The sequence below is a fragment of the Alosa pseudoharengus genome, unplaced genomic scaffold, assembly GCF_046254945.1.
Source record: "Alosa pseudoharengus isolate Yale_2024_CS ecotype anadromous, Long Island Sound unplaced genomic scaffold, YU_APseudo_1.1 YU_APseudo_1.1_scf_8, whole genome shotgun sequence".
In the NCBI taxonomy this organism is placed as follows: Eukaryota; Metazoa; Chordata; class Actinopteri; order Clupeiformes; family Clupeidae; genus Alosa; species Alosa pseudoharengus.
In genome coordinates this window covers 7,429,204-7,445,938 of record NW_027468870.1, presented here as the reverse complement: position 1 = coordinate 7,445,938, position 16,735 = coordinate 7,429,204, and the positions used below count along the sequence as shown (strand labels likewise).

At 42.7% G+C, this 16,735-nt stretch overlaps 1 long non-coding RNA gene across 1 annotated transcript in view; it reads right to left on the bottom strand.

Moving 5' to 3' along the window:
• Positions 1-4,321: 4,321 nt before the first annotated feature.
• LOC143111558 (uncharacterized) overlaps positions 4,322-16,735 on the bottom strand; it is a 55,504-nt gene continuing 43,090 nt past the window's right edge. The window contains exon 3 of the long non-coding RNA XR_012984549.1: positions 4,322-4,361. This is a non-coding gene — a long non-coding RNA (uncharacterized LOC143111558). The remainder of the gene's footprint in view (positions 4,362-16,735) is intronic.

The following is a 16,735-nucleotide window of genomic DNA, read 5'->3' as shown; positions in this document are numbered from 1 at the left end:
AACCTAAATATCAATGTTTGTTGAAAGTGGAGTGGTGGATATGTTTGATGAGGCGTTGACAGCAGCTTTGGCGGAAGCGGTATGATGGTGGGTAATGACGCGTAACCACCCACGGTTCTCACCAGATCAGAGCCCAGTGGATGTGGATTTGAAAAACACAAACAAACCAAAAAGCATTTGTTCTACGTTACCAAGACGACCACGGCAAGCTACTCACAGGTGTTCCTGAAACACAAGAAACAAAGAAATGCAGACATTACAGTGGGGCAATATACATGCACAAATGTGGCTGGTAACCTTGATTAAAAGACTGATCAAGACAAATCTGCACAGCATTCTGCTTTGTAACTGGTTCTCATGAATATCAAACAACAAAGCAGCAAAATACAGCATGCAGAAGGACACAGACACAGTACACATGTCAGGATTCCATCACGTCATACTGTATGACCTACAGTACAGATATAACAGCATTATCTCTATAGGCAGTAGTGGTTTATATGCACTCTGGGTTTTAACACATATTGATCTAGCTATCTGTTTAGCTGTTCTCAGATACCTAGATTGACTAGAGAGATTTTAACAAGAATATTTAGGCTGGTAATTATACTTGGCGCACAGATTTCAATCATGCCTAAATCAAATGTATACCGGTACATGGTATATAATGGCGTTATTGGATTTGACTCATTGATTGATGAGAATGACTTACTGTATCAATATCATCAAGCCTCCATGAGGAGAACCACATACGTGTGCACACACATGCACCCACGCACACGCACACACTATTGAATAGCTGTAATATTCTGGGCAAGCCATGTCCAAGCCTCACTGTGGACAGAGCGGCTGGTGTGCAGATCCACATGGTAATTGGCTGAAACGGAGCCTTTCATATGCATATGTAGGACCTCCAGCACTCTCACACTACCCTATTCCTCTCCCCAGTAATGGCTGAAATCTCCTCAGTATTCCACATCAGTCATCTCATCACAGACCTCCTGGATCTCATGTCTGACCTCAAAATACTTCACATTTGAAACCTCCTGGTGCCTTGTAACTTCCTCCACAACACTGAGGACACATGTGTCAAACTAATCACATGTACCGACATGGATAGCTATTACAATTAAGAGTATGCATTCATTATGGAAAATCCACAATGATTCTGAATATATCCATGCATTGACACATTAAAATACATATACATATATATATATATATATATATATATATATATATATATATATATATATATATATATTGGTTCCATTGTCACTCAAATCAATAGGATACAACATTTTGTCCATCACTTTCCCTCTAAAGGACAAGGTTAGGGTAAGGGTTAGACCACTCTTACATGCATCTTTATGGCATCTCATGTTTAAATGACTTAGACTAGACCACAGCTATTGCACTTCAACCTCTTAATGGCAGAGCCTCCATCATTCCCGCCAGACCTCCTGTGCAGCTTAATAGCTTCACCCACCTCACGTCTATTACTTCATAAGTCATTATCTGATCATCTGTATAGGTAGTATTACACAAGCGCTGTCTGTCCCTCACGTCTCACCGTAGTTAGCTGACTGAGGATGACTAAGGCATTACTGCGACATATTTGGTTTCAGCTCAATTTCCTGATGCCTGAATGAGCTACCATGTTCCGTCAAGTCCACATCTGCATCAGGAACAGACAAAAATATGCTTGTCCTCAGTATCCCTCTCTGCCTGCATGGGCTTGTTGTGTGGAGGAATGACCACAACTCCATGGCCATCAGGGTCCCTACTGCTGGCTACATGCCCTGAAGTCAATTTGTTTACAAATGTGTGTTTATGTACTATGATAATGTATGCAATAACACAGCATATGGAGACACAATCTCCTCAATCTTTTTGTAAACTGTTTACGCTGGGTAGAAAGGGTCAAAGGTAACAACTGCTGGATATTTTATCCATCCCAATTGATGCTTTGTTGTGGGAATGGATGTGCCATCGGGCACCACAGAGCAATGCATTTTTTAATAAATGCAAATGAGGTTTTTTTTTTAGTTTTTTTTTTGTTCAACGTTGAGGAATTAGATCCAGGCGCCAAAAGCTCATCCAAAAACATTTGAGCCCAGCATGGAAGCAATGTGTGGGCTGAGGGAGAGCTCTCTTTGGTGCAGCGGAACAAGAGACTGGGCATAAAGCATGCACAGCTTAGCCATACATGACACCAGTTTAGATGAAGCACATATATTAGGAATGTAAAGCTACATTGATGGAAATGAAGTCCTTTCTTCTTCTTCTTCTTCTTCTCTCTCTCTTTGTAATCCGCTGGGGAGGGAGGTCATACGTTCACATACTCTCTGTGTCACAGGACATAAAGAGGAGATAGGCGCTAGGCTAGCACGGCGCTAAGATGAGAGCAATTTCCCATGCCTGCTGCATAGTTTCCCCCTTGATCTCTCATCAGAAGAGACAAGAAATGTATGCATGAGACAGTTCAAGGGGGTCTGTCTCTGGTCATATTCAGATGCCAGAGGAGATTTGATATCGCGGTCGGAATGTAACACTGAATAGAGCTTCATGACACTGGGGGCCTAGGGGAGGACTCGGACCCTGGAGAAAATCATGCTATCGGCTAAACAAATGATCCATCTTGCACAATGACCAATGACACCCAGAAGATAAGCTGTTTTCTGGTCTCTTACATTTTGTCATTCAATCCATAATGGAAACAACTGGATTGTGATTGTGTGTGTGTGTGTGTGTGTGTGTGTGTGTGTGTGTGTGTGTGTGTGTCTGTGTGTGTGTGTGTGTGTGTCTGTGTGTCTGTGTGTGTGTGTGTGCGTCCATCCTGGAGAGCGTATGGTATGTGTGTGTGCGTGTGTGTGTGCGTGTGTCTGTGTGTGTGTGCGTGTGTGTGTGTGTGTGTGTGTGTGTGTGTGTGTGTGTGTGTGTGTGTGTGCGTCCATCCTGGAGACCGCATGGTCAATTGGATGTAAAAACAGGTCGTTTTCAGCAGATCAAACCGGGCCACAGACAGCAGGGGAGGTGCTGCAGGGGAGCTTTTTTATGGAGATGTCGCTGTGATTTTTGGAGCCTGTCAAATGCCCCCCCCCCCCCCGTTCCCCCAAGCCCCCTGTCATGACAGCCAAAGAAATCAAACACAGAACAAAGACACAGTTCTTCTCCGTTTGTGCTTGCTCCAGTGAGTATTAGTGCAGTCTTGTTCAGGTCTGAATGTGTGTGTGTGTGGGGTGGGGTGGGGTGGGGGTCCATATCCACGACAACCTCCCCAAAACACACACTGAAGATAATATCCCCTCCTATCTACACAGCTTCGAACAAGTCAAGTAATGTACATGCAAAACCATAGGTGGTCACAGACTTGGTCTGCTCCCTTCAGTTAATACGGAATAACAGTGAGGGTGTCAGTGCAAATCCCCTGCAGTATCGCCAGACCACCAAGGGAGAAAGACAGCAGGAAGATTTAAGAGCGTTGCCCCCCACCTGTGATACACTAGGAGCGCGCTAATGTACATTTGGGTGCCAGATCCCCGAGCCGAGGCTACTGTACAGCCCAGAAGGCCCTGTCTGTCGGTTTCACACTCTACTATCACACACAAGCCCTTTCAGAGGCGCTCAGATGTCTGCCGACAATCCATCACCTCGTGGTAAACCTTGACCTGGTCTACAAGATGTTCTTTATTACAATCTCAGTTGGATCTCCGAGCCATCTGATTTGAACCACTCACCTCCAGGCCTGATAGCTCGTGGTCACTCTGGCCACAATGTGATTCAACAAAATGTCTGAGGAACTCAAATTAGCCTACTTGTCTCTCCATTTCTGTCCTTATAAGGATCCGGTTAGTCTAGAAGACTTAAACACTATCACCTAAACAATAAGCCTTCATAATGACTCACTGGGAAATTACAAGGGCAGCCTCAACTCTGTGGAGACAAACAGGCTTATGGGCCGACAGGCACTTTCCACTATCTCACCAGCTTAATTCACCAGCCTAGCCCAAACATACACAAACATGCCATGCTTGGGACAAAAGCGAAATTTCCCCAGAATTTATCGCAAAATGTACACAACAGAAAATGGCACAAAACAAGATGAATAACCAAGTCATTTATTCAGGACAAGCTCTGTTGTCTGAAATGTTTGTATATGTAAACATTTTCTGTGATGAAAATCTCTTTTTCTAATTTCTTTTCTTTGTCGCCATACTCTGCTCATACTAGAATAGAGCACACACAAGAACTTGATTTGTATTTCTCACAGATGTTCAGCAAATGAGCAGTTCAAAGAGAGTCAATAAACTCCACCAACTCACCAGGATTGCCTCTTCTACCACGCTTCCCAGGAGGCCCTGTGAGACAGAGAAAAGTGAGAGTAAATACAGTCGATTACTTTAATCATTCATGTTGATTTGCTTTGAACATCAGCATATTTCATTTGTGGAAAACAGACGTGACATAATGCGGCTTCACTGTGGACGGCTAACAACACGAGCACTCATAACAGCCATTTGTAATCTGTCAACTTAAAACAATGGCAATGTTTTCTCTTGTCCAGACCAATGGAATATAGCATGTATTTTATTGGTATCTGTCTTTTTGGGAGTCTTTATAACATAAAGTTATTTGAAATCTTTAATTGCCAAAATCTTGAAATACCATAGACTGACGTGCCAAACATGACAAAGGATATCAGAATCAAAACACTTTTCAGTCTATTGTTTTTGCTCCCACCGCACCCATTACCCCAATATATTGATAATTCCTCAGCTGACCAGATAACCCAGTTTCCTTGCAAACACAAATGACTGGGGGTGAGCACATTGCATCATTTTGTTTGGGTTTGGCTGTGACTTATGCCAGTTGACAGATAACATAGTTAGATAACTAGACTGCAAAGAGTCAACAGCCTGCATCACTGAAGTCATTGAGCATGGTTTCAGTCCTATCTCGGCAGTTCACTTGCATTTTATCATCCACACTGTGGGATATCTCTCATGGTCTTCAAGCACCTAGAACAAGGGGGCGAGGGGGGTCCAGCGTGAGAAAAAAAGGCAGGTCCGCTTCCCATTTGTGGACGCGGCCTGGCTGATTACGCACGAGACGTCCTGAGGAGTGTCCACGGCGGGTGATAAGAGCTCTTCTGGGAAAGGGCTATTCCTGACGGCCAGAGAGGAAACGTGGTGACCACCTCACGCTTCCCTTCTCAGCTGGAGGACAGCTCCCCTCTGCCAACAATGACATCACGCCAGCCAAGCAAACAAACTAAATTGTTAACACGGCCAGCTCGTCGCATGAGAGACTAAACGGCGTAGAATGGAAGATTTGTTGCTCTGTTAATAACAAGGCATGTCTCGGAACAGACATCCCTGAGGTTTGTCGGGAGCTGGGGGATTTTGCCTTCGGCGTGACTGGGAGCAACAAAAGAGGCCAGAAGACGAGAGCCCCTTCGCTTTGATAACGCCTCCCTTTAGATTAGGGCTGAGTGACGGCCAATGAATAGGCGATGAAATCTATAGCCTGACATGGGCTACACCCATGAGATCGTGATCAGTCTTGACAAGAGTGGCCGCTGCACTTTGATGTTCACATCACGCCGACTACTCGAAGCGTGCTATCACAAGGTGTGGGTGGGAGCAGTTAAGACATTTCAAACTCAGTTAAGCGCCTAATCACTCCCATCCATGTTTCAAGTCAAATTGCCCTGTAGGTTTATACAGAACTTGTCACGAACCAAAATAAATTGACAGACTGTCAGTCTGACAGAGCTGTTTTGTTTTTGTCCTAGCGTTAATATATCCGTTATCTGTCTTTACTATCTGGCCTTAGTTCAGAGAGCAAAAGATGGCCACGAGTGATTCAAAGCTAACGCTACCTATTAGACAAAACAATGATACATGGCACACCATGGTCTGCCCAAAGACTGTTGACATAACAGCTATCAATACAAGCTGTAGGTAACACAATCCCTGGCTTTCTCACCTTGCTGACAACTTAGAACAAAAATACTTACTTAAACAATATCTTTACTGTGATAACAGCAGACTAAACAGTGGGTGTAGAAAACCCAACACACAGAACAACACATGACAAGGCCTGACTGGTGTTCTCTATGCAGTGGTAGCTTAATCCACAGCTTTAACTGCTTAACCCTGTTTGATACCATCTCATTGATTATGCTGTTATATTTTTCTTCCTCTAATCCCCTGAGCTAAGCTGGGAGGTTTGATAAGGTAATAGATACCACTGGTCCACTGCTTCAAATCAGTGGAAATCAAACATGGGAATGGCAAGACCTGTGGCTAAACGGGAAAGCTCGGCACTCGTAATGGTCTATTCTCCATGTTTTCTTTTAGGCCAAGACTGTTAAACCAGATGCAGGTAAGATGTTGTTGCCGTTAGCCCAACTGCTGGCAGGATAGTGTACTTTTTCTGTTTGACAAGTGCTGCTTAAGGAATGCATTTGCTGCTTGGCCTGCCTCAGCTACACACAAAAGCAGTGAAGTTGGAAAGGCTGCCAGTAAGGTAGGCTGATAAACATTGTATATTTTTATATGACTGGACTGGCTGTACTCAGGTGTGCTATCTGGAATGTTCTCTGAGCGATGCTCAGCACTGTTTACTAGCTGGTCTGACTTCTTAAGTTGTGTGTTGTGGTCAGCACTGACCCAAAGCACATGTACCATGATGCTGATTGGGGGGCAGCAGGGGTTAGGGATTCAGACTGGTGACTGAGTGGGACTGGTTCAATCCCCGATCGGTCGGAGCACCCTCCCTTGTCCATATACACGGCTGGGGTGCCCTTGAGCAAGGCAGCTAACCCCAAACTGCTCCACGGGCACCGCAGCGGGTGTTTGTGTGCGCTCACTACTCACTGTGTGTTCATTGTTCCTAGTGTGTGTGTGTGTTCAATAACCACAGATGAGTGAGATGCAGAGGAAGAATTCCCCTCGGGATGAATAATATTCTCTATCTATTTGATCTCACATCCAGAGCTTGGTAAATTGGTAACCTAATATGACGCCGGATAAAATATGTCACACCAACATGAATAAACATTCACTAATATGACAGGTTGTATTATACACTTTAAAGTTAACAACTACACTTAATGGATGTTAGTTGATGTAAGTTGTCTGTTCATTGTTACAAAACATGTCCTTAAAAGATCATCACAGTTGTCTTACATCCAGTCCTCGTCCATGAGGAAGTGATTCATCAGACTCTGTTTTTGTTTTTGCTCTGTTTATATTGGTTCTTTTAGTCCTCAGCACAAACACAGACTGAACAGAGTTACGAGTCCGTTCACGCCTGGAAAAGCATCGGCTTTGTTTAAATGAGTTTTAAACGAGTACTCTATGAATCATGAAATTACCACTTTGAGAGGACAAGAGAGATAGATTGAAAGGCAGCAAATGATTACAAAAATAAAACAGGAAATAGTACAACATTTAGAAACAAACATAAACAATTGATACCTTTGAACTCATGACCACCACAAGGCCTTTATTCTGGGCTTTCAAACAGGGCTTTTGTTAATTAGTAACTTCACACCTAGGCCTCCATCAGTGTTGGATTAGGAAAGGTGCCAAAGCCGGCATTAATTATGATAAATTCCACAGCCACTAAATGAACAGGTGTTCTGTGTTAAGATTTCTAATTTGTTACATCTGAAAACGTCTTATTTCACACAAAAAGTGTGAAAAGAAGGAGGTAAAATCCAATAAATGGCCTCAGCATCTGCCGATCTCCTTAGGATCAAATTCAGACCAGGCTCACACTAAAGGATCCCTTCTCCACATCTTAGGATACAAAGGCGCTGTTGCAGAACACTGCCTAAATAAACTAATAGTAAAAATGACCATGGCAGGAAACATGACTGCTCCCCCCACCCACACACACACATCTTTCGCTCCCCAAATGCATACATGCATGCATTTGTCTACATCAGGTTTCAGTAGCACTTACAGCGAGCCTGCATGTGCTAAAATGTTTAGCAGAACTCTGCCAAATCTGAAACCTGGCCAGAGATTTGAACTGAATTATGAACTGACTAATGATGCGAATCAAAGTCCATATTTGTATGAAACATGCATATGTGTATTTTTATAGCACTAGAGTTCTGAAGAGCCAAAAATACATTCTTCCTGAGCTAGACAGTCTGTGTGGTGCACAGATACAAGGCTATCGCTAAAATACAACACATTTGCAAAGATGATACCTGGTCCTATGCTTGAGGATTTAATGGACATCAAAGGAAACATTTGTATGTCTGTCATTTATTTTGATAGCAAACTGAAGCATTATTTCTACTCTACATCTGCCCTACCTGTGATGAATTTTATGTCTAAACCTGCTTTGTGGAACTACCTGATTTCGTAAAGAAAAAAGAAAACTCGTAGAATCACAACAAAAGTTTCGCAAATTCCACTCCAGTTCAAAGGCAAGAAAGGCCTTTTTACTAGTCATCAAAATTTGGCAAATGCAGTTATGAGTGTAGTGACAGAATTGAAATGAAAGAGAATTATTGGCTAATAGATCATGCTGATGTATGGGTATAGGTTTATACCTCAGAGGGTTACTCACACACAAACTATGTGTCAGGAGCAGATCCGGGGCGTCATGCTCCTCCAGTCTGATTTATTCTGTATTGTTTGTCGAGCACATGTTGCAGCACAAGCCTAGACTACTCATTTCACTGGAATGGTTGGTTCTAACCTCACAGCCTGTCTCTTGTAATAAGCGTCTTAGTTAAACAGAGAAACACTAGAAACCCACAGAACATCACCTCCAATTTCACAATACAAAAATAATGTCTACTCTGCAGCCTGGCTCTGTCCTCTAAATGACTAATTCCTTGTGTTCATTTTTTTTTCTTTTTTAAATAAATTACAATGCTGCCAAACATTTTTCATGGAACATGTCTGCATTGCTCCTTGTAATCATCATGTTGCATAGTTTGTTATCCACTGATGTGTAACCATTTAATGATATGTTAATGCTTTAACCTCAGCCATCTTGGCTAAAACAAACCTCATTGGCGGTAGCCTTGTGTGCTGACCTCATCTAAACATGCATATATCATCGAGGCTATTCACTGGTCATTTCTGCCAGAACATTAACCTTATATGAACACATTTTACATTTTTTGAGAAATAATCTAAATATATCTGAATATATTATTTTGTTTACAGCACATACAGTACATAATGGCTACGTTGATAGGCTATATAAACGACTTCAATTTGAATTACAATAACTTTCAATCAAATTAAGCCACCAATTTAATTGTCAGAGTGAGAAAGTTTCATTGCCGCATATTTACGGTTTGACACGTATCCTATAATCGCTAGAGGTAGTAACACATCTGAATGTGTGTGGAGAGGTTCAGGTCAAGTTCATGTGGTCCTTATTTGATTCATTTGCAACCCAAACATGGGACAAAAACCTCATCATCCAGCAGGCATACATGTGTGCATGTGAACAGCTCCACAGTCCTGAGATCAGTTCTAAAGTTACCTCAAAATGACGGAGATGTCCCTGGGTAGCATGAAACCTGATGCTCAACCTGTGCTTATGGGAGCCTTTTCCTGGCAGCACTGTACTGAGTGAAGCTGCACTTCCATTTAGGTTTAATAGGTGCAGCATGAATACGGGCCGCTGTCTCCAAGACACTGCCAGAACTACAGTAAATCCAGGGGGGACTAAAGAGTTTCCATAGAAAGTTGATACCTGAGGAAATCTGGCATTTTTTAAAAGGCAGAAAAGCTCTCTAAACTGACTGTGTTTATTTGTATCTTATTCGAACTTATGGGGGAACAATTACACAATTCATCAAACTCTACCCGAGCTCCACTGGAGGGCTTGATTAGAGCAGCATTAAATCTTGCCTTGATGAAATCTAGCCTTAGGAACACTGTTATTCTTTCACGTCCATTTAATCCATGAAATTACACGCCTGTGCAATTTTGGACATGTGTGCACTGGAAAACATGGAGGACTCCTGCATGTGTAACCTACGGGGGACACAATATAAGCCCAACAAGAAGCCAAGGTTGATCAAACCCATCTTTGTGCTGGACCCGGTGTTGATGCATATATACTGCCTTCACGGCGACCGTAAACTCGGACGACCTGACCTTAAAAATCCCAACTCCCAAAGCAAGTGTGTTCAATAGATCAGCTCGGGAAACAAATATGGATTCCAGCAGTGACATGATTGCATGTTTGCGTTGTCTTTACAGGGAACACATAAATAAGTTATTAGAACTACTTACTATGGTTGAGTAAGAATGAGAATGTCTCAGGTGAATGTTTCTATTTGTAGTTTTAATTTTGTGATAAATTACAGTACCTTGGCTCTTTGTAATGAGAGTGAGGTTTTCCGCAAGTCTCAGAGCATAAAATCTGACCCGACTTTGCATTCAAGTCATTTTTCCTGAGTCGCTGGTCGGGATTTCCGAATGTCCTACATGTCATAAATGCACCAATATAGTCCTAATTGAGTTGATCCTCATGTTTAAATGGCATCAGATGAGGATTGATTTGTGTTGATATCAATGTTATATTCAAGTCCAAACAAACAAATTCCACTTGTATCAATCTCGTTAAAAGTAATGTGTGTCATAGCATGTGCTCTAGTTGTTAACACATTTGATAAATAATAAATCAATAAAAAAGCCATTGTTTGTTGAACACCAGGTGCAAATCTTTCAGCCACCCACCCCCTCATCCCTGTTTTTATGACCAAAAGAACAGGACATATGGTCCGTTGCTATGCCAAAGCAATCAAAACATTCTGTCAAATAAAAGGGAAGCTGTTTCATCAGTCAAGCCTCTTGCAGTCCCCTGCTCCAGAAGGGTGAGTGACCTGCTCCCCAAAGGCCTAAGCCAACAGATGACAGACATATCTGTCAACTCAAGGAGCCTGGACATGATTTACAGAGGAAAAAAAAAACAAGCATGTTAGATAGCTAACGGCTGTACAACCACATAACTCTTCATCTGATGCAACCCCTACTTAAAACATAGAAGCACAATAATCACTCAGCTCGTAAAGAGACGTAGACAGAACACTCATCTTAAGCACAAAATCCTCCAGCAGCTTTTGCAGATAAGGCATTTAATTGAGCTGTGCCTGGCTATTCCCCGAGGTTAGCACAGTGCGCAGGTCTCTCTGTGATCTCCTCCTAAATGAGAAACTTCCACTGAACAAATAGAGGATCTACAGCGATGGGGCGCTATCCTGGAAGCAGGCGGCCAGAGGAAACCCAATCCCGTATTATGACTGCAGTGAGATCAAAACCGGAGGAGGGGGCTCGGGGAGCGGCGTATCGCGACCCCCGCCGAGAGCGGAAAGCCGAGCTCGACAGTGACGGACACGTTTGCAGGGGGAGGTCAAGCTGCTCCCCATCAAGCGGGCGCCCGAGTGGAGCGGAGAGGTGGGGGTCCGCGCAGTGACAGCACTGACCAACGCCAGTGACCCGGCAGTACAGTGGGGGAAGTGATGCTTCAATCCCCAGGATACACAGGTGGCCCACTGCACCTTCTTTTACAGTGAAGTTGTATATAGTGGCCGTAAGTGGCTACCCTAAGGAGGACACATATGGGTTGGTGTTCTCAAAGTTTTGTTTGCCCCTTTTTGTAGAGCATCATTCTAAATCATCCCCAAATATGGTAACCTCTGACTTACAAACAGACACACACTATACTGTGAACTGTGAATGTGGAGACAATTATCATACTGCAAAAAAATAAATAAAAAAAAGTTGCAACCCTAGAGGGTATATATGATTATAATTAACCCTCCTGTTGTGGTCGTGGTCAAATGTGACCGATTGACAATTCAGTTCTCTCAAAAATATTGTTAATTTATTCTGACTCATTCATTGACAGGATTCATGACTTTGTAAAACAGGGCATCTGAACACACAATTTTTTTTTTATAATTTTCATAACAATTTAGGTGTTTTACTTAACTTTAGAACACTGTGTATTCCCGGTCAAAAATGACCAGCCATTACAAATGAATGGGTAAGAAAATTGTCAGTGTATAAAACTCCTTAGAAGGGGGTCACTTGCGCTTCAGCCTGGTTGGTGCTCACGGAACAGGACGCAGAAGTCAAAAGAGGAGACCCAAGGTCTAACAAGAGCCAAGGAGCAGGACCAGAGCACACAACGCTTTAAGTGATTTTTATTAGACTAGTGCAAACCGACTAACGTTTCGACGCCCATGCGTCTTCTTCAGAGTCAAAAAAAATAAAACTCCTTATCTGTGTCTGTGCTTCTCTACATTGACATACACACACAAACATACACTCCCTCCCCCCCTTTGCTTCTATGCCAGTCCCCACTGGTGCCTTTCCCCAATAGAATCTTCCTTTCCCTCCCTTTCTGATTTGCATGAGCTCAAGTCAATGAGGCCTGCAAGCTAACTAGCAAATGGAAGTTCAAAACTGGTAATATCTAATAGTGCTTAAGTTGATATAAAGGTATATTACAACATTAGATGATAATATATGTGTTACTATGGATTTTTAACAAGTTATAATGCATTTTTTGACTAGGAACACAAAACTAGTAAACATGAAATGAACATAACAGGAGGGTTAAGCATATATAAGTTAGTATGATTAAGCATAGTTTAGTGCTAATGCGTATATGATACAATATTGATATTTTGTCCCAGCCCTATTTCAGATGGCTCCTGACACCCAAGCTTTATTAAACTGAAAACATCAAATCTAACTATAGAAGTCTTAGACTGAAGTGATATAATGATTCACATTACAGCTGGATAGATACAACTATTGAGTTTTGAAGAACATCATTTTACCAGTAACCAATCCTGACAACAAAACCATAATAAGCCTTCTTGCCATTATCCTTTAGGCTCCAGGGCAGCGGTGACTTGTGCGTTCCTCAAAAACTAGCAGCAGCAACATTACAATAACCAATATATCATATTCTCTCCCATATAATATAGTCAACAGCCTCAATGGCTAGACAATGGGGATAGAGACACATAAGTAAAACAAAGGCCTTGGGAAAAGTGAAACCTCCCTGAATTTACAATAGCTGCATTTGTGTACAGCTCAGAGGGGGTTTGTTGGTCGCAAAACAATGTGGCTGTATATAACAAGCTCTCCAGTGAAAGTAAATCCACTCCAGTTGTGAAAACATTCCCTTTCCTCATGGTGCTGGCTATGGGCCTAACGTCTCTGCTAAGCCATCCCTCAGTCTCCCCACGCGCTTGCTCCGCCCTGCCACCAAAGATGTCCCGAGTGGAAAGAGTGAGGAAGGGAGTGAGCGAGCAGGAGAGGAGATACAGGAGGTTGCTTCATTTGGAGTACCAGGGCCGTTTGCTTACTTAGCCGTGACCCTTGGAGAAAGAGGAACCTTGTGTGTGTCTCTGAGAAGTTTCTCCATATGCGTATGTGTGTTTCAATGTGTGTGTGTGTGTGTGTGTGTGTGTGTGTATGCATATGTGTGCTTGAGAGGGTAAGCCTGTGCATGTGGGTGCCTGTGTGTGTGTGCCGGTGTGTACATGTTTTCATGTGTGTTTGTATGTGTACCTGTTTGTGTGTGCATTTCATTTGTGTGTGTGTGTGTGTGTATGTGTGTGTGTGTGTGTGTGTGTGTGTGTATGCATTGTATGTGTGTGTGAAAACGGGCCGCTGTTCGGGTCTATAAGGCAGATCCTCTCCAGATGGGCCCAGTTGGGGAGAGATGGCCAGTGTTTTGTAACGATGTAAACACAGGCTCAAGCTTGTGAAACTTAATTGACATAAGTGAGCGTCAAGCATGGGATGTTGTAGAACTCTTAGGACTCTCTCAAGAGATTTTTTTTTTGTTGAGAAAAACAGGCAGTGAGGTAAGGAGGGGGAGACCATCAGCTTCAAGCTGTTTGATCAACAGACTTCTCCCGTCAAAGACATTATGGGCAAGAGCCACGTCCAGCTGTGGTCAACTGTACAATAACAGCAGGCTCTACCAGGGACTTCCTGAGATTTAGCACAGGTTGGGGTGCACCGCCAGTTTAGCATAATGGCCCAGGGAAGCGATCAGTGGGGCTACGCTCACAACAAAAAAGCTGCTAAGGTAACTCTGTTTGAGAGTTGCCTTGCACAAGAGGAAAACCAAATCAGAACCATGTGTCCCCAGTGCACAGGAAAACAACAAATAGCACTAACCAAAAAGGCTTAGCACAGGGATATGGAGACCCCACCATTTTTAAATCTATAACTGCACGGTGTTTACAAATGCTGCAGCGAGGCGAAAGATGCTTGTTTGGCATTTGCTTTGACTCTGTCTGATTTCCTAAATGAGCCAGACTTCTGAGCTTCACCTCTGCGATGGCGTCGGACGACATGTGTTTACTGGATCACTCGTCTGCTATTCCATTTCTGCCCTTGAATTTATTATCAAAAATAAATCCACTGTCACTGAATATCTGGGATTTCATTCCCACATGACATCATTTTGACAGCCAAGAGAAGGCTGGGAAAGGCAAGTCCGGACCGTTGTGTTCACACTGTCTGAGAAAAAACATAAATCAAGAGCCTCAAATCCAATCAGCAAACCTCAACACACATTTTCATATTTTAGCACTGGCCAAACGAACTGATGTCTGCATGACTACACTATGATTGACTGGGAGCTTAAATGTAATAAAACCAAAAACATCTAAATGTTTGTACATAACTACAAAGGTGCAGGCGGTTACATAGACATCAAAACACCACAGGTGGCCTTAGATCTACATACATAGCCATAAACCATGATAAACTGAAATACTAATGGGCTTATAACATGATTATGTGAAACACTGGACTCACAGTTTCCCACATTCACATTCTATTAGCTGGGATATGCAAGCGTCAATGCAATGAATGAAAACAGCCATACCACACATGGCCACCTCATATGTAGTATATTCCTCACCTTTAATCTCTGTATCTGCCACTGTCTTTTCCTCCTCCTGGCATGATATGTGGCCTTATGTCTGTGTATATATTTATCATATGCCTCGTCTCTACTTACTGGAGGTTCGTTCTTTCTGCGTATTTCTGTTTTAGGTCTCTCAGGCAGACAGGATGAGTTATTAGTCATCAAAGAAAGGGGTGCGGTGTCTGCTCTGCACTGGATGACTCCGTGGATGTGTGCAGACTGTGGACACCGCTGCAGGTCTGTTTCTCATTATTCAACAATACCCCCACCCCCCCCACCCCGAAATCCACTAGAATTTATACTGCCCATACGGCCAGGGCCAGGTAGGCTTGCCATACCGGTTGTAATCCTCAAACACTCCACTGTTGATTAGTTACTGGAATTCTGGGAAGATAAAGTTGCGGTAAGTTTCCAAAAAAAACAATTGTTTCCCAAACATTTTAAGAACCCTTTCCCAACCAGACACGTCAGAGAGAGAATGTGACCGTATACCGGTAGATGATGTTAGAGAATAAATATCGTAATAAGAACCAATTTCCGCCCTTTTAGATTATGCGGAAATAGGTGAGTTTTCGATAATGACCTACAGCTCCTACTTGTTGATCTACTGCATCTATATGCTGACAGTTACTGGTGGTGTCCATTTCATGTTTACAGAACAAAACTGGATAAAATATTTAGAAACTCAGGTCACATGAATTGAACTTCTGTTGAACAATTGGAAAAAAATGAAAAAAATCTGACGCTGAGCATGGTGACTAGCCTCTTCCCTCTTCCAGAGTGTTACATCACCAGGGTGTTGGATGACCAGCACTTCAGAGGGCCACAGACAGCTATATCAGACAGCTGGGATCCCGGCTTGGACAAAACCTGAGAGAAAGCACCTCATCCCAGCTGAGCACGTCTCTCTCTCTGGTGCTCCCAGGCCATTATAATTATCTCAGCCTCCAGAATCTGCCCCCTGTAACATGAGCTCGCCAAACAACCCCCCCCCCCCCCCGCGCCACTTCCCATAAGAAAAGGTGCATTTGATTAACTAACTAGAAAAACATTTATCCTCTGTGGGATATTTCCTTTTATATTTAATCCATGCTTTTTCCAACCATCCCTCTATCTTTATTGTGACTTATACCCCAATGAACCACTAATAAATTCTTCTCGCGTAAATAATACCTTTGCAAAAAAACAAAAGTGCTTGTCTGACCAAGATCTCTCATTTTATGTCTAGCCATACATTCCTATTCTTATTCCTGACTTGAGAATAATATACTGATTTCATACTTTCATGCTGTTTTTTAATAATTCTTTCACCAGTATTGTTAGATAATTGCACTTGATAACAATATTTTAATATCTTTCAAAATCTGCTTCCTGTTTAAATCGAATTGCTCCATTACTCTCAAGTCCCAAAACAAATAAAAATTGGTGACTTGATACAAAATAGAGGTCTGGGTAATCAGACGGTTCGTTCAGAGTTTTTCCATCTTTTGATTGATTTTCTGTGTAACACTTACCAGGGTCTTTCCCCATCAGCATGGGTAAGCATATTCTTCTGTAGCCTTTGTATGTGTATTACTCAACCCCAAACACACATACACACACACACACACACACACACACACACACACACACACACACACACACACACACACACACACTCGAACACACACTCCCTGCAGCCATTGATCCTGTAACGCAATAGGTCACAGAGAGCAGCCTGAATAAATCAGTGCTGTGGTTGACACTGATTTTACTGATACCCTTGAAAAAGAAATCC